Raw genomic sequence first — 25,590 nt, 5'->3', positions numbered from 1 at the left:
GCTGCCTGTTCCTAGCGAACAGACCCGCCTTAGTCCTCGGCTAGTCTGAACAAAAACCTATAGAATTAAGGGAGGAGTCCCTAAAAGAACTAAGGACTGGGACAAAAATGGGACACCTCCTGAACAAAGAAAGTTGTTGCAGAACACAAAAAGATAAACTGACAAAAAGGTACTAGAGGTCCCAGAGGACCAAGCGAACTGACAGAGATAGGCACAGAAGCACCTGGCAGAGAAACAGTCAAACACTGAAGTCCAGCACAGCCAAAAGGGCGGAGCTGGAATATAAAGGCAGGTGGTCACGTGACCGCAAAACACAAGATGGAGAAAACAAACAGGAGGGTTCTAACAATTATCCTAAGTCATGTGACAAGGCTCGTCAGAGAGTCAATATTGACTTTTAGGATTGCTACTTCCTGTAGGTGGCACTAGAGTTCTAATCCTCTTTCTTTCTGAAGAGACAATTTGAAGAAAATAATTATCAAATTTGAGAATCCTCAAAGTCAGTATCAATGGATTACTATAGCGGAATATGCAATTTCAAATGTGTTGATTGCACAGATCCCTGATGAAAATTTGAGCTGCTACGCATCAGTATTACTGACCTATAGATACTCCATATTCCTATATATCGTACAGCTGAAAACAACTATACTCTGCCACAGGAACAGTGCTCTAGAATATGACATGTTTTTCCAACCTCTTACTTTTTTTGTACAAGAGCAGCCCATAGGCATCAATACTGCTAAAATTATGAAATAATATATTCACCCTTTTCTAGTGGTCCCTGATCATCATATATCGCACGTAACGTCTCCAGCCAATCACTGTCTTTAATGGTCTCTTGCCATATACCAATGTGACCAGTGATTAGATGTAGAGGTCATGCAGGATATACGACTGTCGTCCGCAATGGGGAGCATTGGGTACGTAGTACTTAAAAAGGTTTTCCATGTTTATTTACTATGTGCTTAAAAACTAACTTGCTATCAGAGGCAGCTACCTGCCTGCTGTGCTCGGCTCTGACACAGTGCGGTCACTGACCGCTCCTGCCAATAGCACAGTTCTTCTTCATCTGGGCTGCTCTGTTGATTGGGCATCACTGCTCACATCATGCTCATTGACAGTCAGCTTCCCGCAGTTAGGCAGCGGGGAGCTGGTTGTCAATCAGCATGATGTCAGCAGTGACGCACCATCAACATAGAGTGGAAGAGAAGTCACTGCTCTGTTGACATGATATCAGCGGAAGCCACTGAATCCCCGGCAGGAGCGCTCTTTGACTGCTTTGTGCCAGCAGAGATGGGTGCTGAGCATAACAGGCCGGTAGGTAGCAACTACCTGCCTGTTAGACCTTAGGCCCACAGTAAAAAAAAAGAAAAAAGTAACCTCTTTAAAGGAAAGTGAGTATATATTATTTCATATTTGTAACAGTATTGCTGCCCATTGGCAGCTTTTCACTTATCTTGTACACTCCTTTTAAAGTAATAATTTTTTAAAATAATTATTTTTGACTACAAAACCACCACAAAAATGCTGAAAAATGATATATCGAAGTGCAATAATCATATTACAGTGCCTGATACAGTGAAATCATTAGTGTCAGTCCAAAATGCTTAAAGCATTCCCAGCTACCTCTGTGTGATATAGATAATAATTCTAGCGATCACCATAAATCTAGATGTATAAAGCAGAAAATCTGTGTGTGGCAGCCCATTGAATACAAAGCCACATTTTTTACCCAATTTTTACCCAATTACCAGACTAAAAATACTGCGAACATTAAAACTCAAAATCTCCCTCCCATCATATGATATGGACCCCCAAATTTAGGCTCTATATAGAAATAAAGGATAAAATTGATGTCGGTATGTTAAATGCAAAACCAGCTTTTTCCCAAATGGCATTAAAGAATTAAAGTTACAACACTCAAAGAGTCACTCTTAAAGGGGCAGCAACCATATAGTCGCTAAGATGGGGCAACCTGATAAGTCGCTCCAAAGTCTTTAATTATAGCAACGGTTGTTGCAAAAGTGACTGGAGCCTCATTTATGATAATTGTCTCACAGTAAGATCGTTCTGGTTGCCTATAGCAACCAGAATGCAGCTTTCAGCACTGAAGCTGCTGAAGTAAAGTGAAAGCTGAGCTCTGATTGGTTGTTATTGGCAACTAAAGCAGTCTGACTGAGGAAGTCACATTTTCTGCTTTATATATGTAGATTCGCCTATTAGATCTCTGATCCGTGTGAGGTGATTACTAAGGGTCATACTACTAACGACTGTTTTTTAAAATGCCGCCCAAAAAACTATTGGGTAAGCTAATCCAAAAGCTAAGAAAGCAAAACAGTCTCAAACAGCTGAGACGAGTGAACAACGCGAGCCCAGATTGAAAGGAAATGGATGAGACAGGCTGAATCAAAGACAGCTGAAACATCTGAACACTGGGAACATTGTCTTCAGGAGAAATGGATGACAGGCTGAATCAAGGGAAGCTGAAACATCTGAACACTGGGAACATTGTCTTCAGGAGAAACGGATGACAGGCTGAATCAAGGGAAGCTGAAACATCTGAACACTGGGAACATTGTCTTCAGGAGAAATGGATGAGACAGGCTGAATCAAGGGAAGCTGAAACATCTGAACACTGAGAACATTGTCTTCAGGAGAAATGGATGACAGGCTGAATCAAGGGAAGCTGAAACATCTGAACACTGGGAACATTGTCTTCAGGAGAAATGGATGAGACAGGCTGAATCAAGGGAAGCTGAAACATCTGAACACTGGGAACATTGTTTTCAGGAGAAATGGATGAGACAGGCTGAATCAAGGGAAGCTGAAACATCTGAACACTGGGAACATTGTCTTCAGGAGAAACGGATGACAGGCTGAATCAAGGGAAGCTGAAACATCTGAACATTGGGAACATTGTCTTCAGGAGAAACAGATGAACAGGCTGAATCAAGGGAAGCTGAAACATCTGAACTGTTAGAACCTTGCTCTTAGGTTTTTTTTCCTTTGCTGGTCACATGACCTTGTTGGCCTATTTAATCCTGCTCCGCCCTTCTGGCTTTGCTGGACTTCATTGTATATCTACTTTCTAGCTAGCCTGTGCTCTGTGTCTTGCTCTGTTAGTTTGCTTGGTCTACTCAAACAGGGTGGAACGATTCTGCTCTGAAAAGTCTATTTCTTGCTGGGCTCAGTGAAAGGGTTAAAGACCTGCTAATTGCTTATCCTACACCTGAAGATTTGCAACAGGCTATGCAATTAGCTATACGGGTGGATAGAAGACTGCGTGCAAGGGTTAATGAGAGCAAATCCTCTGCTATGTCAGTTTCTGGTTATGAGAATGTGTGTACTAACAATGGTGAACCGATGGAGATTGGATCGGTGGCACCTCGCTCTCAAGAAAAAGACCGTCGATTTTCTGAAGGCTTGTGTTTCTATTGCGGAAAATCTGGTCATTTGATTAAAGGCTGTGAGCTTCGTATGAAGAAAAAAAAAAAACTAAGAGCAAGGTTCTAACAGTACCCCCCCTTCTGGCACAGGAGAATGCCCCTTCTAACACTCCTCATGGGAGGTTGTTTGTGCCTGGGACCTTTAGGAGAGATTTGTTTGTTGAGTGTCACGAATCTCGGTTGGCAGGTCATCCCGGAATCTCTGAGACCAAGAGACTGGTGGGTCGCAGTTTTTGGTGGCCTGGATGGCAGAAGGAAGTCATTAAGTGGGTGCGTCAATGTACTATATGTGCTAGATCTAAGTCCTCACATACTCCTGCTGCGGGGTTGCTTTGTCCTTTGGAGGTTCCCAGTGCTCCTTGGACACATTTGGCTATGGACTTTATAACTGACCTTCCCCCCTCTGAGGGTTTTACTGTCATCTGGGTGGTCGTGGACCGTTTTAGCAAGATGTGTCACTTGGTTCCTTTCGTCAAACTGCCCTGCGCTAAAACTCTCGCTAAGGCCTTTGTCAAGGAAATTGTCAGACTTCATGGCGTTCCTACTGACATTCTTTCTGATAGGGGTCCTCAGTTCGTGGCTCGTTTTTGGCGTGCCTTTTGTTATAGGTTGGGAGTTCATTTGTCGTTCTCGTCCGGATATCATCCTGAATCTAATGGCCAGACAGAAAGGAAAAACCAGGATGTTGAGCAGTTCTTGCGTTGTTTTGTGGCAGACAATCAAGAGGGGTGGTCTGAGTTTCTGCCACTTGCTGAATTTGCTCTGAACAATCATACATCTTCTTCTGCTGGTTGTTCGCCTTTTTTTTGTTGTTCTGGGAGACATCCGTCGTTTGGGTCGTTCTCCAAGTTGGGATCTGCCGTGCCTGAGGAGGAGAATTTTTCCGGTGATTTGGAGAGAGTTTGGACGGATGTGCGTGGTAATCTTCAGGAGGCCAACAGAAAATCTAAAGACTACTTTGATAGGAAACGACAGGAGGTTTTGTTCGCTGTTGGTGACATGGTTTGGTTGTCCTCTAGGAATCTGCGGTTGAGGATTCCTTCAAAGAAATTGGGTCCCAAGTTTGTAGGGCCCTTTAAGGTGCTTCAGGTTGTCAACCAATCTGCTGTTAGGTTGGAGGTTCCTACCTCCTGGAGAATTAATCCGGTATTTCATGTCTCTCTGTTGAAAAAAGCTGTTGTATCGGATTGTGACGCCTCTGCCTCTGTTCCTCCGGTGGTGGAGGACGGGGAATATGAAATTTCTCGCATCCTTAACTCTAGACGGTATAGAGGTAGTTTGCAGTATCTTGTGGCCTGGAAAGGTTTCGGTCCCGAGGATAACTCTTGGGTGAGGTCGGATGATGTTTCCGCGTCCAGACTTATCAGAGCATTTCACAGGAGATTTCCTGATAAGCCTGGTCCTAGGGGATCCGGAGGATCCTCTTAGAAGGGGGGGTACTGTTAGAACCTTGCTCTTAGGTTTTTTTTCCTTTGCTGGTCACATGACCTTGTTGGCCTATTTAATCCTGCTCCGCCCTTCTGGCTTTGCTGGACTTCATTGTATATCTACTTTCTAGCTAGCCTGTGCTCTGTGTCTTGCTCTGTTAGTTTGCTTGGTCTACTGACCTCTATGTTCTATATATTTTGTTTGTTCGTCTGTCTGCTACTATTTCTGTTAGGAGGTGTCCCATATTCCTCCCAGTCCTTAGTACTTGTAGGGATTCCTTCCCCACATCTATAGGTCTCCGTACAGACTAGCTTAGGACTTTAGCAGGTCTGATCGCAGGATCAGGTCCCCTGTTACATCGTAGGGATTAAGCTGAGTTTTATCGTAGGGACAGATCTCCTCTCTTTCCTTAGCTCTGGTAGCAGAACATAACATGAACACTGGGAACATTGTCTTCAGGAGAAATGGATGAGACAGGCTGAATCAAGGGAAGCTGAAACATCTGAACACTGGGAACATTGTCTTCAGGAGAAATGGATGAGACAGGTTGAATCAAGGGAAGCTGAAACATCTGAACACTGGGAACATTGTCTTCAGGAGAAATGGATGGGACAGGCTGAATCAAGGGAAGCTGAAACATCTGAACACTGGGAACATTGTCTTCAGGAGAAATGGATGAGACAGGTTGAATCAAGGGAAGCTGAAACATCTGAACACTGGGAACATTGTCTTCAGGAGAAATGGATGAGACAGGCTGAATCAAGGGAAGCTGAAACATCTGAACAAAAGAATGAACGTCGTAAAAATGACCGCATATGACACATGCAACTTATGCAAAGACGTAGGCAGGCTGACTTGAGTTTGGAAGCGTTTCACTACGACTCAGTTCAGGATTATAGGTCACATCTGAAAGTCATAACAAAAATTTTTAACTTGGAATCACCTGGTACTTACTGCTCAATGGGCAAAATAATTTTGCCACTTTTTAATTATACCTCCCTAACCACTTCTTGCATTCGTGTCGGAAACAGCTCGTAAGTCAAAGCATTTTCTGCCAAGTATTAGGAGATACAATTCATCTTTCCAGCTGGACTCGAGGAGGCAGGATTTATGCCAACTTTTAAAGTCCAGTGCCAAATATATCACAAAATAGGTTTGATGCTTCCTGTAGAAAATGAAGACCCAACATTTTTACAAATTTACTTTTTTGGAGACGAACAGATGCAAGCTGATTGAAGTTGTGAAACTATACCGGAGACAAAAAAAGTGCAAGGTCAATCACTTAACCCCTTAAGCCCCGGAGCATTTTTCGTTTTTGCATTTTCGTTTTTGCTCCCCTTGTTCCCAGAGCCATAGCGTTTTTATTTTTTGGTCAATATGGCCATGTGAGGGCTTATTTTTTGCGGGACGAGTTGTACTTTTCAACGCCATTACTAGTTTTATCATATCCTGTACGGGAAAACGGGAAAAAAATTCCAAGTGCGGTAAAATTGCAAAAAAAGTGCAATACCACAGTTGTTTTTTATTTATTTTTTTTACCATGTTCACTGAATGCTAAAACTGACCTGTCCTTCTTATTCTACAGGTCATTACGAGTTCATAGACACCAAACATGTATAGGTTCTTTTATATTTAAGTGGTGAAAAAAAATTCCAAAATTTGGTAAAAAAAAAAATAAAAAAATAGCGCCATTTTCTAAGACCCGTAGCGTCTCCATTTTTCGTGATGTGGGGCTGGTTGATGGCTTATTTTTTGCGTGCCAGGCTGACGTTTTTATTGATAACATTTGGGGTAGATCCGATGTTTTGATCGCCCGTTATTGCATTTTATTGCAATTTTGCGGCGACCAAAAAACGTAATTCTGGCGTTTAGAATTTTTTTCTCGCTACGCCGTTTACCGATCGGAATAATTTTTTTTTTATATTGATAGATCGGGCGATTCTGAACGCGGCGATACCAAATATGTGTATGTGGTTTTTTTTTTTATATATATTTTATTTTGAATGGGGCGAAAGGGGGGTGATTTAAACTTTTATATTTTTTTATTTTTTTTTATATTTTTAAAAACTTTTTTTTTTTACTTTTTGCATGCTTCTATTGTCTCCATAGGAGACTAGAAGCAGCAACTATCCGATCGCCTCTGCTACATACAGGGGACGAGCAGGTCCCCTGCATGCAGCAGAAATGGTCCTGTGCTATGAGCGCCGACCACTAGGTGGCGCTCATAGCGACAAGATCATGACAACCACAGGCGTCTGCTGCAGACCCTGGGTTGTCATGCACGCCCATCGGCGACCCGCGATCACGTGACGGGGTCGCCGGTGGGCGGGGCTTATGACGCGCTACCCGGAAGCGCGCGTTAAATGCTGCTGTCGGAGATTGACAGCAGCATTTAACTGGTTAACAGCCGCGGGTGGATCGCGATTCCACCCGCGGCTGTTGCGGGCACCTGTCAGCTGTAAGAATCAGCTGACATGTGCTCCGTTCAGTGAGGGCTCAGCGCAGCAGCCCTCACTGAACGGAGGGTACGCAAATATGCGTACTAATACGTCCCCGGTAAGTAAGGGGTTAAAGTAGACGGCATTAATTTGGAGAGCCTGTGTTTTTCACATGGTCAACTCTACGTTGCTTGCTCTAGGGTGGGTAACCCCAAAAATCTTTTCATATATACACCTGAAAGTAAAATGTTGTTTACCAAAAAGCACTACAATAGACAGCTGTGTATCTGTAAATCAATCTTACTCCTTTATTCGTTAACCACTGATAGGTTACACTGGGGGGATGGGGATGAAGGGTTGCACTATGGTGTCCCCCTCCTAATTTTTTATGTGTTTGTGAAAGGAGAGTAAATTTGAATATTTAATGAAAATTCAATCAAATAGTAGTTATAGTTCGCACCACTGTTACGACAAATTTGTAAAAATAAACAACTTTTAACATCAAACTAAGAAAAAAGAAGAGTTGAAAAAACAAATTTTAAACGCTGAAGATGTCAACTCCAGGGTGAAAGTGAAAATTTCACCTTAGCAAGCAGAACCAACAATTTAACATATCATTTTCCGCAAGCAAAGCCGTGGGTATTTTGCTAGTAATAGTAATAAATGCACTTACAAATGTGACTTTTAAGTCATTTCCATCCTTCAGTTTCAGTAAACTTTCCTAGTAGGATGAATTTGGATTTTACTGCTATGCTGCCTGGAATCTGAGCTGCAGTTCAAGAAAAGACAAGGGGGCTTGAAAACACAGTCGCACTCCGAAAGAGAAAGTAGAGAGGGTCACATGACTCAGTGGTGGGAAATTCCGCTCTCTATCAAAGCAGGGACATAAGGGGGTTTTGTTTTACTGTCCAAAATGATAAATGACCCAAAACATTCAGAATCCGAGATGTATCCGTGGATTAGGCACAAAGGAGATCTGCAGATTTAGAATTAATTTAAACGATCTGTTATATTCTGTGATTGTTTTGCAGTTTTTCTGACATTTTTTGCTTTGTGTAGAGTAGGATTTATTGCTGCCAAAAAGCTACTAAGGTACAAGCTGGTATTCTCTGTTATCAGTCTCAGCATCCCAATAACTGACCCTGATGATGTATTTTTTTTTTAAGGGAAACTGTCAGCAGGTCTTTGCTACCTTATCTGAGAGCAGCATCATGTAGAGACAGAGACCCTGACTCCAGCGATGTGTCACTTACCGGGCTGCTTGCTGTAGATTTTATAACATTCTTGTTTTATCAGCATGAGATCATCATTGTAGGACTAATAAACCTGCTGCCAGGTAGTCCAAGCATGTCTCCACCACTGATTACAGCTTTCTGCCTATGCACAGTGTACACAGAAAGCTGACAATCAGTGGTATGGATAGAATTATACAGAGCTAAGTGTTCAGATAACTGCTAGATCTGCAGCAGAGAAAACAGTGAATGCTGAGCTCTTCATAATTCCAACCACACCACTGATTGGCAACTTTCTGTTTACACAGTGCATAGGCAGAAAATTGCAATCAATAGTGGGGGCATGGTTGGACTACCTGGCAGCAGGTTTATTAGTCCTCTAGTGATGATGTACTGATTTTATAAAAACTACAGCAAGCAGCACAGTAAAGAACACATCACTGGAATCAGGGTTTCTGTCTCTACATTATGCTGCTCTTAAATTAGGTAGCAAAACTCTAGTGATAGTTTCTCTTTAAAGTTCAAGAATTACAAAATCATATATAATGACATTTTCTACAGTGTGTGTCAGGTACAGATATTTGTAAAACAGACATAAAACGTAATTATCAGAAAACAACTATTTGTAAATAAAGAGATAATGGTCATATCTGCCAACTTGATAGGTGTCTATTTTGGAGGCACGTTAACTGGTGCGCTATTGAAAGCTGTTTCCACAACCATTCTCTCTATCAGGTACTGCATCCTGAATAAAACTTCCACAGCCCTATTCTCATCCCCTGAATGTACGTTTGGAGAACGCAGCTTTCTCGGATGATGAGGCATCCCGGCATCGAGCGCAAGAAACCTTCTGGAAGAGCTGCTTAACGAGAGGTGTCATCAGTAGTGTTGAGCCACCCCCGTAGTGTTCGAGTTCGGTTCGGTTGGTCGAACACCCGTGTGTTCGCCGAACTGTTCGTCGAACTGTTCGTCGAACACCTTCGAACACCGTTAAAAACAATGGCAGGCAAACAAAAACACATAGAAACACATAGAAAACACCTTCAAAGGTGTCCAAAAGCTGACAAACTGCTCAGAAGACACAACTAACACATGGAAAAGTGACAAGTACATATAGTCATGCGAAAAGAAAAGAGGTGGAGGAGTAAAAGGAGGGGGAGACACAGATATAGGCATGTCATGCCCTTCTAAAATCCAAAAAGTGAGAAGCCGACACGGCCAGTCCGCTCCTGCCCGTGCCACCTCCGTGTCGCCGGGTTTGTGCCAGAGCCGCGATGAACCCTGACGGCCAGCCCCCCTCTCCCAATACTGGTGCCTGTCCGCTGGTGGGTCGAGCGAGCCCCCCTGTGGTGGAGGCAGCTCTAAGCTTTTTAATTTAAATTGTCTCTCTAATTTGAATGAATACACTTTAAATCCATTTACAAGGATCTATTGGAGGGCAAGTCTCATGCCAGCAGCCGCGTAATTCCAGCTCCAGTAGCGTCCACTAAAGCTGCTGCAGTTAAAAAGCTTTTATAAGGATCGAGCTCGGCTGTCCACCGCAAGGCATCCTACTGCCAGTCCCAGCCCCTATGCCTTGGGGTGCCTCCTGATGCTCTTCACTAAGTATCCCATGGTCCCGAATCATTTCCTTTGAAAAAATTAAGTGTCTAAACTACAGGTGGTGTAGCTTGCTTAACAGCCGGGATAATCCGCTGACTAGCAGACACTGCTACTAGGCACAAAGTATTTCCTGGGCTAGATGCAGTTAAAAATTTGTAATTAGATACTCTTGTTGGATGCTGAGAAAGCATTCCATAGAGTCTCCTGGCACGCCATATATGATTCTCTTAAAAAGCTTGGGGTAGGGGTCTAGGGGACCCTTTTATAGCCAAAATCACGGCCCTGTATCGCAATACGTCACCTAGGCTGAAGATAAATGGAACTGTAGCACCCTGAGGGCTCGGTTGCTACAGACGTATTGCACCTCACCCAGAGGTGTGATATCTCACTCTCAGGTAAGGATGGAGTGTGGATCAGGACCCGACACCTGCATGCATTACACCACATTGCCGTGGGGCAGGGCGACCAATATGCCCCTGAGATGGGCACGACAGTCCCTGTCCCTGGCTGGAGTGGGGGGAGGGAACACTGAGGAAGGGGAACCCTGTAGTGCAGGAGCAGGGAGGAAGCAGTTCCTGGGTGCATTGAGAAGGGAGTATAAAAGGTGGGCACCATCTTAGTTCAGTGCAGAGAAGTCTGAGCAGAAGTGGCAGGGAGCAGGGGCTCTGCATGAGCTATGCTCCGGAGGCGGGCCTAGTAACAGAGGCCCAGGCCTGGAAGAGGGAGAAGGAAGGAAGAGGAGCGGAGAAGGCTCCAGGAACGAGGAATGAAGGGATCCCAGGGGTGCGGACAGGCAAGTCGCCACCGCACGCCCGAATCCACCTGCGTGGAGGGGTCAGGCCAAAGGGGGAGACCGGTCCCCGAACTAGTGGAGGCAGGAAACGACCCTCAGCTAGAAACCGGAGGCTCTGACATTTTATGTGGCGCAGCCCCTTGCTACACCCGCTAGGAAGGCACCACATAGGGTCAGGGAAACTGGCGCCAAGTTTACCAAGAGGAGGCCCGAGGCAGCCGGACAGAAGTGTTGGTAAGAAAGGCCAGACAAAGGACACACAAAGGGGGTCCTGTGAAGTGCTACAAAGTTATCTGGGAGTTGTCTGAGCCCCTCACCTGGTGAGCACAGTACGACGTGGGCAGCCGTTACCTGCAGACGTGGTCTGAATAATAAGAACTGTGAGTAAAGGCCCTGGACTGCATCACTGACTCCGTGTCGTTACTGCTGCTGCCCTGCACCATCACCCCCATCCTCCGCATACACTGCCCTGAGGCTATACTCCTCCCGTGGGGAGTTATGCTACGCTCTGCTGCACCCACAACACCAGCCTCAGCGGTCTGCCCTGTAGCAGCGGTTCACTCTGACCGCAATCCACGGGTGGGGTAGTCGGACATTTAAACATCAAAACCACATAAATAGTTCCGCCACTGGTTTGACCGCCCTGAGCCACGGAACCGGGTCGCCGCCACGAAGACTACAACCACCAGCATCCACCAAAAAGGGTCCGGCTCCGGGTGTCCCAAGGCCCAGGGGGCGCGTCAGAACATTTTCATCACCTTTCACAATCACCAATGGGACAAGGCAGGGATGTCCTCTGTCCCCTCTCTTATACATCCTAGTGACGGAGCACCTGCTCTCATCAATTCGCCATAACCCCAATATTAGGTGGATTGAGGTGGGAGGCACCGAGTACAAGTGCTCTCTATTTGCTGATGATGTCCTAGTATATATCACTCAATCACATATATCCATCCATGCTGTTATGGCTGAAATAGATCACTTTGTTACATGGTCAAATTTTAAAATCAATGCAGCGAAGTCTGAGGCCCTCGATGTCTCCCTCCCCAAATCCATATAGGATTCCATCCAGTCCAACTTTCCCTTTGCCTGGCCCTCACAGGGTATCAAATACTTCGGAATTCCTATTCATAGAGACGTCTCCCATCTATGTTATCTTAATTTTGGGCCCTTTATTGAACAACTCCATACAGACCACGGTTGGCAAGTTAGAACTGTAAGATTCACTACGTGAACCGCTGGTGTTTTGTGGAAAAGCACATGTACACTGCGTTCCAAATTATTATGCAAAAAGTGTTTAGGAGTGATAAGGGAAGAATTTGTTTGTTTGTCAGTTAAACTCATTGATGGTGATGTGTGTCAGGGCTCTTTATTAGAGATGAGCGGTGTTCGACTAGAACTGTTCGCCAATCTCAAATTCGAGCTGTTTTGGGCGGTGTTCGAGTTGTTCGACGAACCCGAACGATTTGCAAAAAATTCGGCTGTTCGAGGTTATGTTCGATAACTGTTCGTGCACCAAAAGCGTGTCCTGCATGTCTGGCGCTATTTAGAGCACCAATCATGCAGGGATTGTCTGCCACTCACTGTAATGCCACAGCCATGGTGGTTGTGGCATTACAGTGATTGCCCAAATCGATGGGAACAGTGCCAACAGTGAAACATGAAAAGCCGGCAATTCAGCAGCGGCATACACCGGTACCCGACAATTTAGAACCGAAAGAATAGAGCTTCACACATAGATTAGATAGATATAAACATGTCAGCCACATATATACGAAGTACAGTGAAAGTGCTGCTTACTGTACTTGTCATTTAGCGTAAAGGATTTATCAAAAAAAATAACAGTGTTTTCATGCACCGTCTCTTTAAAAAAGCCGGCCGGCAATTCAGCAGCGGTACCCGACAATTTATAACAGACAGAATAGAGCATCATACATAGATTAGATAGATAGAAACATGTCAGCCACATATATACGAAGTACAGTGACAGTGTTGCTTACTGTACTTGTCATTTAGCGTAAAGGATTTATCAAAAAAAATAATAGTGTTTTCATGCACTGTCTCTTTAAAAAAGCCGGCCGGCAATTCAGCATCTGTACCCGACAATTTATAACAGACAGAATAGAGCTTCACACATAGATTAGATAGATATAAACATGTCAGCCACATATATACGAAGTACAGTGATAGTGTTGCTTACTGTACTTGTCATTTAGCGTAAAGGATTTATCAAAAAAAATAATAGTGTTTTCATGCACCGTCTCTTTAAAAAAGCCGGCCGGCAATTCAGCAGCGGTACCCGACAATTTATAACAGACAGAATAGAGCATCATACATAGATTAGATAGATAGAAACATGTCAGCCACATATATACGAAGTACAGTGACAGTGTTGCTTACTGTACTTGTCATTTAGCGTAAAGGATTTATCAAAAAAAATAATAGTGTTTTCATGCACCGTCTCTTTAAAAAAGCCGGCCGGCAATTCAGCATCTGTACCCGACAATTTATAACAGACAGAATAGAGCTTCACACATAGATTAGATAGATAGAAACATGTCAGTCACATATATATGAAGTACAGTGATAGTGTTGGTTACTGTACTTGTCATTTAGTATTAAAATAAAGGATTTATTATTAAAAAAATTGGCGTGGGGTTCCCCTTAATTTTAGGCTCTAGCGGAGGTTAAGCAGACGGCTGGGGCAGATGTTTGAAGCCTGGGAAGGGGGTAATACCCACGGAGCTTCCCAGGCTACTAATATCAGCCCCCAGCTGAATACATAGCCTTTACTAGCTATTAAAATGGGGGACCCCCCCAAAAAAATGACGTGGGGTCCCCCCTAATTTAATAGCTAGCAAAGGCTAGGCAGACAGCTGGGGGCTGATATTAATAGCCCAGGAAGGGAGCCATGAATATTGGCCCCCTCCCAGGCTAGAAACACCAGCCGTCAGCCGCCCCAGAAATGGCGCATTCATAGGATGCGCCAATTCTGGCACTTAGCCTCGCTCTTCCACGCTGCCCTGGTGCGGTGGCAGGGGGTAATAGGGTTGGGGTTGATGTCAGCTTATAATGCCAGCTGACATCAAGCCCAGGTTAGTAATGGAGAGGCGTCTATAAGACACCCCCATTACTAACCCCATAGTCAAAGTTAAAAAAAACACAAACACCCAGAATAAAGTCCTTTAATTGAAATAAAGACACAATCCTTTATTGTTCTAAATTAAACCATACTTACCGTCACGCCCATTCCAGCTGAAGCCAACGATCTCCTGCAATAAAAGAAAAATAATAAAGCAACCTCATCCTTACCTTTCCATGGTTCCCACGACAGCTTCAGCTCTGCTACATCGAGATGACAGGCTGGACCGCAGCAGAACGCTGCCATCCAGCCTCTCATCCCGCAGACACTGAGAAGCGCAGGCTTACTTGCGCTGCTCAGCGTCTCTCTGTGACGACATCCAGATGAGCCGAGTTCATATCCAATGAACTCGGCTCACCTCATGCACGTCACTGACAGCGTGGGAAAATTCTCCTGCACTCAGCGCTTCAGCGTGAGAATTCTCCCGCTGAAGCGCTGAGTGCAGGAGAATTTTCCCACGCTGTCAGTGACGTGCATGAGGTGAGCCGAGTTCATTGGACATGAACTCGGCTCATCTGGATGTCGTCACAGAGAGACGCTGAGCAGCGCAAGCAAGCCTGCGCTTCTCAGTGTCTGCGGGATGACAGGCTGGATGGCAGCGTTCTGCTGCGGTCCAGCCTGTCATCTCGATGTAGCAGAGCTGAAGCTGTCGTGGGAACCATGGAAAGGTAAGGATGAGGTTGCTTTATTATTTTTCTTTTATTGCAGGAGATCGTTGGCTTCAGCTGGAATGGGCGTGATGGTAAGTATGGTTTAATTTAGAACAATAAAGGATTGTGTCTTTATTTCAATTAAAGGACTTTATTCTGGGTGTTTGTGTTTTTTTTAACTTTGACTATGGGGTTAGTAATGGGGGTGTCTTATAGACGCCTCTCCATTACTAACCTGGGCTTGATGTCAGCTGGCATTATAAGCTGACATCAACCCCAACCCTATTACCCCCTGCCACCGCACCAGGGCAGCGTGGAAGAGCGAGGCTAAGTGCCAGAATTGGCGCATCCTATGAATGCGCCATTTCTGGGGCGGCTGACGGCTGGTGTTTCTAGCCTGGGAGGGGGCCAATATTCATGGCTCCCTTCCTGGGCTATTAATATCAGCCCCCAGCTGTCTGCCTAGCCTTTGCTAGCTATTAAATTAGGGGGGACCCCACGTCATTTTTTTTGGGGGGTCCCCCATTTTAATAGCTAGTAAAGGCTATGTATTCAGCTGGAGGCTGATATTAGTAGCCTGGGAAGCTCCGTGGGTATTACCCCCTTCCCAGGCTTCAAACATCTGCCCCAGCCGTCTGCTTAACCGCCGCTAGAGCCTAAAATTAAGGGGAACCCCACGCCAATTTTTTTAATAATAAATCCTTTATTTTAATACTAAATGACAAGTACAGTAACCAACACTATCACTGTACTTCATATATATGTGACTGACATGTTTCTATCTATCTAATCTATGTGTGATGCTCTATCTTTCTGTTCTAAATTGTCGGGTACCGCTGCTGAATTGCCGGCCGGCTTTTTTAAAGAGACAGTGCATGAAAACACTATTATTTTTTTAAATAAATCCTTTACACTAAATGACAAGTACAGTAAGCAACACTATCACTGTACTTATTATATATGTGACTGACATATTTCTATCTATCTAATCTATGTGTGAAGCTCTATTCTTTCTGTTCTAAATTGTCGGGTACAGATGCTGAATTGCCGGCCGGCTTTTTTAAAGAGACGGTGCATGAAAACACTAATATTTTTTTTAATAAATCCTTTACACTAAATGACAAGTGCAGTAACCAACACTGTCACTGTGCTTCTTATATGTGTGACTGACATGTTTCTATCTATCTAATCTATGTGTGATGCTCTATTCCTTCTTGTCTAAATTGTCGGGTACCGGTGTATGCCGCTGCTGAATTTGCCGGCCGGCTTTTTTAAAGAGAGTGTCTTCTGAGCAGTTTGTCAGCTTTTGGACACCTTTGCAGGTGTTTTCTATGTGTTTCTATGTGTTTTTGTTTGCTTGCCATTGGTTTTAACGGTGTTCGACGGTGTTCTAAGGTGTTCGACGAACAGTTCGACGAACAGTTCCTCGAACATCCCGGTGTTCGACGAACCGAACCGAACCCGAACACTACGGGGGTGGCTCAACACTACTCTTTATATCACTGTAAGCAATTGCAGACACCTGTGCTAATTAGTTTGGCAGGTGTGTCCAATGAAAGGCAAGACTACTTAAGAAGGCTCTCTCACATTATTAAGCAGCTTACATTTTCTGCCAAAATGGGAAAGAAAAAAGGATGTGTCGGCTGCTGAGAAGCAACAAATTGTGGAGTGTTTAGGTCAAGGCATGACTACAATCAACATTGTGCGATGATCAGGATGAAGTGTCTTGGCAATCAAGAAGTATGTAGCTGATTCACAGTACACACGTGTGCGTGCTGATAAGGGCAAATTGAGGACTCTTTCCTACAGGCAATTATGTCAGGTTGAAAGAGCAGCGGCCAAAAAGCCTTGTCATAGCAGCAGACAAGTTTTTGAAACTGCTTGTGCCTCCAACGTCCCCCGAACAACAAGATGCAGGGTCCTTCAAAGGTTTGCAGCTGTGCATACGCCATCCTGTCGACCTCCTCTATCCACTTCACACAAGCAGAAACGGCTCCAGTGGGCCAAACATTACATGAAGACTGATTTCAAAACAGTTTTGTTCACGGATGAGTGCCGTGCAGCGCTCGATGGTCCAGATGGATGGAGTGGAGGATGGCTGGTTGATGGACACCCCACGCAAACACGGCTACAGCGCCAACAAGGAGGAGGTGGAGTAATGTTTTGGGCTGGAACCATGGGGAGAGAGATTGTCGGCCCCTTTAGGATCCCTGAAGGCGCTAAAGATGAACTCCATAATGTATGTGGATTTTCTCAAACAGCACTTCCTGCCATGGTTCAAGAAGAAGAACCGTGTATTTCACAGCAAGATCATTTTTCTGCATGATAATGCACCATCTCATGCTGCACATAAAACATCTGCATCTCTGGCTGATATGGGCATAAAAGGGGACAAACTTATGGTGTGACCCCCATGCTCCCCTGACCTCTACCCCATTCAGAACCTTTGGAGCATCATTAAAAGGAGTGTCTATGATGGCGGGAGGCAGTTCACATCTAAGCAACAGCTCTGGGAGGGTATTCTGTCCTCATGCAAAACAATTGAAGCAGAAACCATCCAAAACCTGACAAATTCAATGGACGAGAGAGTTCAGAAGCTCCTTTCGAACAAGGGGTCCTATGTGAAAATGTAACATCACCTAGAATAAAGTTTTGAGTTGAAAACTGTTTGATTTCAGTTTCTAACAACCTGCTAATGCTTATAATTTCAAAAATGACCATTTTTTTGGTCTTTATTAAAATGAAAAGGTTGATCGAAAAGTTTGGGGGATCTAAGAGTGTGGCAACCCAGTAGTCATGATTACTTCGAATTCTGACAATATGAGGGTCATGCTGCAGGTAGTGCAGAAAGAAGGCACTTATGTGTCTTGCGCATCTCGGAGCCCCAAAATTATTTTCCGGGCTAGATGCAGCTAAAAATTATTTTTAATTTTAAATCTGGTGAAGCTTTAGTATAGATGGCCTAATAGGATCAGTGCTGCACACTGCTACAAAGCCCAAATTATTTTCCAGCCAAGATACAGATAAACATGATAAGTAATTTGAAAGCTTAAAACGGTTGGTAGGGTGATTTTAACCAATCATCAAGCTTTTACTCTCCCCAGGATGACACAGGGGTAGAAAAGTCGTTTCGGATCCATGATTTGTTCATCTTTATGAACGTGAGTCTGTCTACATTATCAGTGGAGAGCCACGTGCGCTTATCTATCAGCACACCACCAGCAGCGCTGAACACACGTTCAGACAGAACGCTGGCTGCGGGGCATGACATGATCTCCAAGGCGTAAGTGGCTAGCTCCGGCCATTTATCCAGATTGGAAGCCCAAAAAGAGCAAGGGTCCAGTGACACAGTCGTGGCTTCAATGTTTACTTGGAGATACTCCTGTACCATCGTCTCTAGGCGTTGACTATGTGTCAGACTTCTTGTCTCCTGTGGCCTTGCAAAGGATGGGCTAAAAAAGTGGTGAAATGATTCCGCAAAATTGATGTTACCAGCAGATACTGTGGTTCTGTTACGGTTTGAGTGCTGAACACTTGACGGTCCCACGGTTGGCAAGTTGGAACTGTGAGATTCACTACGTGCACCACTGGTATTTTGTGGAAAAGCACATGTAAGATTCTGCAACAGTCTCTGCTGATACTCCTGCATGCGTGCATCCCTTTCTATGGCAGGAATAATTTCTGCAAATTTACTTTTGTACCGGGGATCTAACAGTGTGGCAACCCAGTAGTCAGGATTATTTCTAATTCTCACAATTCGAGGGTCATGTTGCAGGTAGTGCAGCAAGAAGGCACTCATGTGTGTTGCGCATCCAGGAGCACCAAGTCCCTGTTGTGTTGGTGGCGAGGTAACAATCATGCTTCCTTCCTCTGTCCTCTCCCCCCAACCTCGCACAACAGAAATGTGATCAAGGTCTCCCTCATCTGATGAGTCTTCCATCAGTTCGTCCTCCACTTCTTCCTGGGCTCCTGCACCTTCCTCACTAGTTTGGCTGCTACCATGCGCCCTGGTAAAATCATCTCCCCCACCCTCACATGCCTGCCGCCTTGGTGCTGCCGACCGTCTGGACCTTGCAGATGTTAGCCCTTCCGCATACAACTCCTCCTCCTCTACTTCCTCCACCTCCTCTTGTGCCACCACCTGACTCCGAATTCTGTTTAACATGTGCTCCAGCATGTAAATCACCGGAATAGTCATGCTGATAATGGCATCGTCAGCACTAAACATCTTCGTCGCCATTTCAAAACTGTGCAGAAGGGTGCATAGGTCCCTGATCTGAGACCACTCCTCCAGCGTGATTTGCCCCACCTCTGAATCTCGTTGGCCCAGGCTATACGTCAGAACGTATTGCACCAGGGCTTGTCGGTGCTGCCACAGTCGCTGCAACATGTGCAGAGTTGAATTCCACCGGGTAGGCAAATCGCATTTTAGCCGGTGAAGTGGCAGGCCCAACGACTTCTGTAGAGATGTAAGTCGCTGAGCTGCGGGATGCGAACGGCGGAAGTGAGCACACAGCGACCGTGCCCTCTGCAGAAGGCCATCTAGTCTGGGATAGTGGGCTAAAAATTGCTGGACAACCAGGTTCAACACGTGAGCCATACAAGGCACGTGTGTGACATTGCCCCGGCGAAGGGCCGCACCCAGGTTTGCAGCATTGTCGCACACGGCCTTCCCTGGTTTCAGGTCCAGTGGAGACAACCATTCATGAAATTGGTTCTCCAGAGCTGACCACAACTCCTCAGCTGTGTGACTCACATTTCCCAGACATTTCAATGTAAAAACCGCCTGATGACGTTGAGCCCTACTGCCAGCATAGTAAGGAGGTGTGCAGGATCCCTTCTGCGCAGTTAGAAAGCTTGTGGCATGACCAGACAGGCTTTGGGTGCAGGTGGAAGACCGAGAGGAGGTTGAGGAGGCAGAAGCAGTGGAGGAACTTTGACATAAAGAGGATTGACGCACAACTCGTGGGGACGGCAAGACTTGGACAGCAGCCCCTTGTCCTGCTGTCACCATAGTTACCCAGTGCCCAGTCAGCGACATGTAACGCCTCTGTCCATGCCTACTCGTCCAAGTGTCTGTGGTGAAATGCACCCTGTCACACACAGAGTTTCTCAAAGAAGCGGTGATGTTGTGTGCGACATGCTGGTGGAGCGCAGGCACACCTTTCTTTGAGAAGTAGTGCCGACTGGGCATCTGGTACTGGGGCACTGCGACGGACATAAGGTCTCGAAAATCCTCTGTGTCCACCAGGCGGAAAGGCAGCATTTCTGTAGCCAAGAGCTTGCAGATGGTGAAATTCAACCTCTTAGCTTTCTCATGGCTAGGAGGAAATGGTCTTTTACTTGTCCACATCTGAGGGACCGAGGGCTGGCTATTGTGCTTAGACAGGGTTGATAAGGGTGTCCCCGGCAAACTGCCGGTCTGTGAGGAAGATGCAGGCGGACATGTTAGGTTGCCTTGATCCAAAGGTGGTGCTATCGATGTCGGACAGCGCTCAACACCAGCTGGTGTTCCCACCTCCAAAGAAAACGATGACCTGCCAATCACGCTGGCTGTTGCGGGTAAAGAGGTGGCAGGTCTGCGCCCCAAAACAGGTGTGACTGCTGTCCCCCCAGTCACAGAGGATGAAGAGGCCGCGGATGCACAAGATATGGCAGACGGTGGTTGGCCCGGCCGGCTAGGCCGCATTGTAGCACACTGAGCTTCCCACTGCAACTTATGCTTCATGTCCATGTGCCGGTTCATGCATGAAGTACTCAAACTATGTATTTTTTGGCCTCTACTTAGCTTTTGCTGACAAATGTTACAGATAACACGAGTTGGGTCATCTTTATCGATCTGAAAAAATGCCCAGGCTATGCAAGGCTTAGCACCCATGCGACCTGAAGAGCCACCACGACTTGTGGTGAGAGGCAGAGTTGTGTTTGAGGATGCAGTTGTTGATGTGCTTCCAGTACTACGTCTCTGTCCAGGAAGGCGCAACCTGACCTCGTCGTCACTAGCATCTTCCTCCACCTCCTCTGCTGACCTCATCTCTTGGCTGACTGTGGGTTGACAGTAAGTGGGATCTCCAACCTCATCATCATCACCCTGTGTGTTATCACACCCGTCGTCCTCAGAGCCAACCTGTTCCTGCCCTGACAAAAAACTAAAGTTGTCGCTCCAATCAGGTATTTGAGTCTTATCATCGTCTTCCTCATTGTCTCCACCAACAGGAGTTACAGTTTGGGAATGAGGGTCTACATTATGGTCAGAACCTTCTGCGTCTGGTCCTGGATCCGACTCATAAAGATTCTGGGCATCAGTGCAGATCATTTCCTCGTCTGGATTCACAGAAGCGCTGGAGTCGACCTCTGATTCCCAGGCTATAGTATGAGTAAACAGCTCTGCAGACTCAACCATCTGTTCTACCTCATACTCAGACGGGCAGCTGGAGATTTGGGAGCTGTGAGGAAGCAAGTGCGATTTGGGTGACACCTTTGAGGACTGGAGTATTTGTGATGTTGAAGTTGATGTGGAGGAGAGCCCACTTAAAGGAGCACTTGATATCCATTGAAGCACCTGCTGTTTTTGTGCCTCATCTGGAATTTGTAGCGATTGGCGTGGCCGTAAGAAAGGGATCTTATCACATTGTCCGCTAAAAGAAGTAGACATTTTAGTTTGGCTGGAAGATGGTCTTTCTTCTGCAGATGTTACTGTTGCTTTAACACCTACCCCACGGACACAACCTTTTTTCCCCTTCCCAACACGCCTATTCCCCTTTCCACCAGCAGCAGGCCTTTTTCCACTCATTTTGGTGGTTAACTAATTCACAACTCTGGAGTTGTTTGCACAAAAAAACAATGGATGGTAACCGAGCAGAGCTGAGTGGCCAAACTGTGGTATTAGGCCAAAACTATTGGCTGGGTTAGATGCAGAAAAAAATTATATTCAATTTGCAACCTGATGGAGGTCAGTATAGATGGACTAATACAACAAGTCCCACACACAGCTAGAAGCCCAATATTTTTTCAGAGGTAGATGCAGAAAAAAATATATTCAGTTTGCAACCTGATGGAGGTCAGTATAGATGGACTAATACAACAAGTCCCACACACAGCTAGAAGCCCAATATTTTTTCAGAGGTAGATGCAGAAAAAAATATATTCAGTTTGCAACCTGATGGAGGTCAGTATAGGTGGACTAATAGAACAAGTCCCACACACTGCTAGAAGGCCAAATATTTTTTCAGAGCTAGATGCAGAAAAAAATTATATTCAGTTTGCAACCTGATGGAGGTCAGTATAGATGGATTAATAGAACAAGACCCACACACAGCTAGAAGCCCAATATTTTTTCAGAGCTAGATGCAGAAAAAAATTATATTCAGTTTGCAACCTGATGGAGGTCAGTATAGATGGATTAATAGAACAAGACCCACACACAGCTAGAAGCCCAATATTTTTTCAGAGGTAGATGCAGAAAAAAATATATTCAGTTTGCAACCTGATGGAGGTCAGTATAGATGGACTAATACAACAAGTCCCACACACAGCTAGAAGCCCAATATTTTTTCAGAGGTAGATGCAGAAAAAAATATATTCAGTTTGCAACCTGATGGAGGTCAGTATAGATGGACTAATACAACAAGTCCCACACACAGCTAGAAGCCCAAATATTTTTTCAGAGGTACTGTAGATGCAGATAAAAATTATTTTTAATTTGCAACCTGATGGAGGTCAGTATAGATGGACTAATAGAGAAAGTCCGACACACTACTAGAAGGCCAAATATTTTTTCAGAGCTAGATGCAGAAAAAAATTATATTCAGTTTGCAACCTGATGGAGGTCAGTATAGATGGATTAATAGAACAAGACCCACACACAGCTAGAAGCCCAATATTTTTTCAGAGGTAGATGCAGAAAAAAATATATTCAGTTTGCAACCTGATGGAGGTCAGTATAGATGGACTAATACAACAAGTCCCACACACAGCTAGAAGCCCAATATTTTTTCAGAGCTAGATGCAGAAAAAAATTATATTCAGTTTGCAACCTGATGGAGGTCAGTATAGATGGATTAATAGAACAAGACCCACACACAGCTAGAAGCCCAATATTTTTTCAGAGGTAGATGCAGAAAAAAATATATTCAGTTTGCAACCTGATGGAGGTCAGTATAGATGGACTAATAGAACAAGTCCCACACACTGCTAGAAGGCCAAATATTTTTTCAGAGCTAGATGCAGAAAAAAATTATATTCAGTTTGCAACCTGATGGAGGTCAGTATAGATGGACTAATAGAATGATGCTATGCCCAAAAGATTTTACTTCACTAGGTGCAGTAAAAAAATTGGTATTCTATACACAGGTGGTATATCTTGCAACACAGATAGGCTACTCCACTGACTAACACACTCTGCAATAGGCCAAAAAGGATTAGCTTTGCTAGATTCAGCCAAATGCTGTGAAAAAAACTTGCACAGCACTGGCACAGACCTGCCTGGCAAAAACTGATAGGAACTCATGTAACCTAGTCCTGAAAAGGACTCCAATTACAATTAGTCTTTACTCCCACAACCTATCTATTTAAGAGCACAGACCTCCCTGATAAAAGTCGTAGGAAATGCTGTAACCTAGTCCTTAAAAGGACTGCAATCACAACTATTCCCTACTCCCAAGCTATCTGTATATTTGTGCGAAAATTGGCTTGAAATTAACAAGGTATAGCGCACACAGCAACAGCGGTGCCGTCTAACACGCAGCTGCAGCAGTGAGAAAATGGTGGCGACGGGGAAAATGGCTTGGTCTTATAGGGCAAGGACATGTGACATACACTGCCAATCACACATGCCCTTGCTTGTGTGAAAAAAAGCACTTCGCTCCGTGTGTGCGCTGCTGATAGGCTGACAGATTGCACCTCCCCACTGCAAATGCGGGAAAGAGAAAAAAAAATGGAGATCTTCATTGTTCCTGCAGAGATCCATCCCCTGCCCCTCCCCCCGCCCCGCTGTACACTCAAACTGCGTATTAACATTAATTTTCATCATTACTGAGAAAAAATCCAGTTATGATTTTGGTGCACGAACAGTTATCGAACATAACCTCGAACAGCCGAATTTTTCTCAAATTGTTCGTGTTCGCCGAACGGCTCGAACACCGCCCAAAACAGCTCGAATTTGAGATTGGCGAACAGTTCGAGTAGAACAACGCTCATCTCTAGTCATCAGAGACAGGCAAATTAGCCAACACTTCTACGAGTCCACGATAGCTCTCTTTATCCAGGAGCCTTTAAGACGTTCAGACATAGTTGGCAAATATGATAATAAGAAAATGCTATTCAATCAATAGATCCATATGGAGTTTTTCTTAAAAAAGCGTCATAGCAAGGTCATTCTTCTTCAAAGATTTTTAATGCAGACTAAGCCCTGTATCTAAAATCTTTGGCAAAAGCAGACACTTTGCCCACCACACACATATATATATATATATATATATATATATATATATATATATATATATATATATATACATACGTACATACAGTGGCTTCCCTTAAAATTGGTTGTAAGACGTGTGTATATATGCCTGAGTGAAACTAGAGTAGAATAGATTCTTTGTTTAGAAACTACTGAACTCTATGCCCACATTGTACTCACCTATAATAATAAAATAATAAATAATAGTAATAATGATACATTTGTAAAGTTCCTGCGTATAACGTTGGCAGTTCTGAACACTACAGAAGCTGCTGAATTTGTATTAGACGCAAGAAGTATAAAGACAAAAAGTTTGAAGAACTTGTTACCAAAAGTATAAAGTTGTTTAAAAGCCGAATTGCAGGAGTGATCCTAAAGTAATACCATCTGTTTTCTCTTTCAGTCACTCACCTGAGGTTTCAGTGTAGAGGACTTAGCAGCTCCTGGTCATGAACTGACAGCTACTTACAAGAAGGCAGATATATAGGCAGCATTCCTGCAGCACACTCCCCTTTCTGTATCTTCATCCTGTCTGTGGGGTGAGGGCAACTCCCTGTGGACTTTTAGACAACTTCTACTGAAAAGATAATCTGTACTTACACAAAATACCTTTGCACTCCTGTAAGATCGACATCGCTTCCCGTTGAATATTTGAGTCCGTTCATTTCAATTGACTCATACATACACAAATATTACTTGTATAGTTTACAACACCCAGCATGCACTGTCAGTCTGAGGCTACATTCACGGGACCCTATTTTCTTTCTAAGTGCTGCCCCTGCTAAAAACTGACCTCACATAGACAGCACTAGGAACTACAACCAATGTTATTCAATTGGGCTGTTCAGATGTTTTCGCACACAGACCAAATGTGAACGGGCAATTTGTTTTTAGCATGCCCGAGTCTCTTGTATTTTGGATGAGACTCGCCTATTGAAGTTTATGGGTGCGTAAAAAAAAAAAAAATCAGATCCCTTACGGATCAACAATATAGCATCAGATTTTTATGGATACATTGCAAATAATGGATAGGAAACTGTATTTGGTCCGCTAAATGTTATTATCTGCTGATGTGTAAAAAATGAATGTCATGTGGATTGTAAACGGATGTAAAAAGCAGATATACTCATGGCATAAGAACAATATGGATACAAAATATACTTTTTTTTCTGGCTCAAAATTGGAACATTTTTGTATATGCTTATGTGAACTTGGGCTTCAAGAATGCAGAGCAGTGGTGTATCTGGGGGCAGGGCAGGAAGGACGGCCATTAGCCACAGCCAGTAGGGGGCGCTGTCAGGCAGCCTGTTGCGCAGGTCCGAGGTATCTCCCAGGCGGCTGCATTTTGCCGCCTCCGCCCCTTTCCCCGAAGTGAGAGTTGGCTGGCTCAGAGAAA

General features: G+C 44.5%; 1 protein-coding gene across 1 annotated transcript in view; it reads right to left on the bottom strand.

Moving 5' to 3' along the window:
• Positions 1-24,751, bottom strand: part of LOC141156780 (calcium-activated chloride channel regulator 1-like) — a 67,454-nt gene extending 42,703 nt beyond the window's left edge. The window contains exon 1 of the mRNA XM_073643158.1: positions 24,606-24,751. The gene's annotated coding sequence lies outside the window, so the exon portion shown is untranslated. The remainder of the gene's footprint in view (positions 1-24,605) is intronic.
• Between the last annotated feature and the right edge of the window lie 839 nt (positions 24,752-25,590).

Source organism: Phyllobates terribilis, unplaced genomic scaffold (assembly GCF_046119375.1).
Source record: "Phyllobates terribilis strain yellow unplaced genomic scaffold, ASM4611937v1 Scaffold_8__6_contigs__length_399053987, whole genome shotgun sequence".
NCBI classification, from domain to species: domain Eukaryota; kingdom Metazoa; phylum Chordata; class Amphibia; order Anura; family Dendrobatidae; genus Phyllobates; species Phyllobates terribilis.
This window is presented reverse-complemented; position numbering and strand designations above follow the sequence as displayed.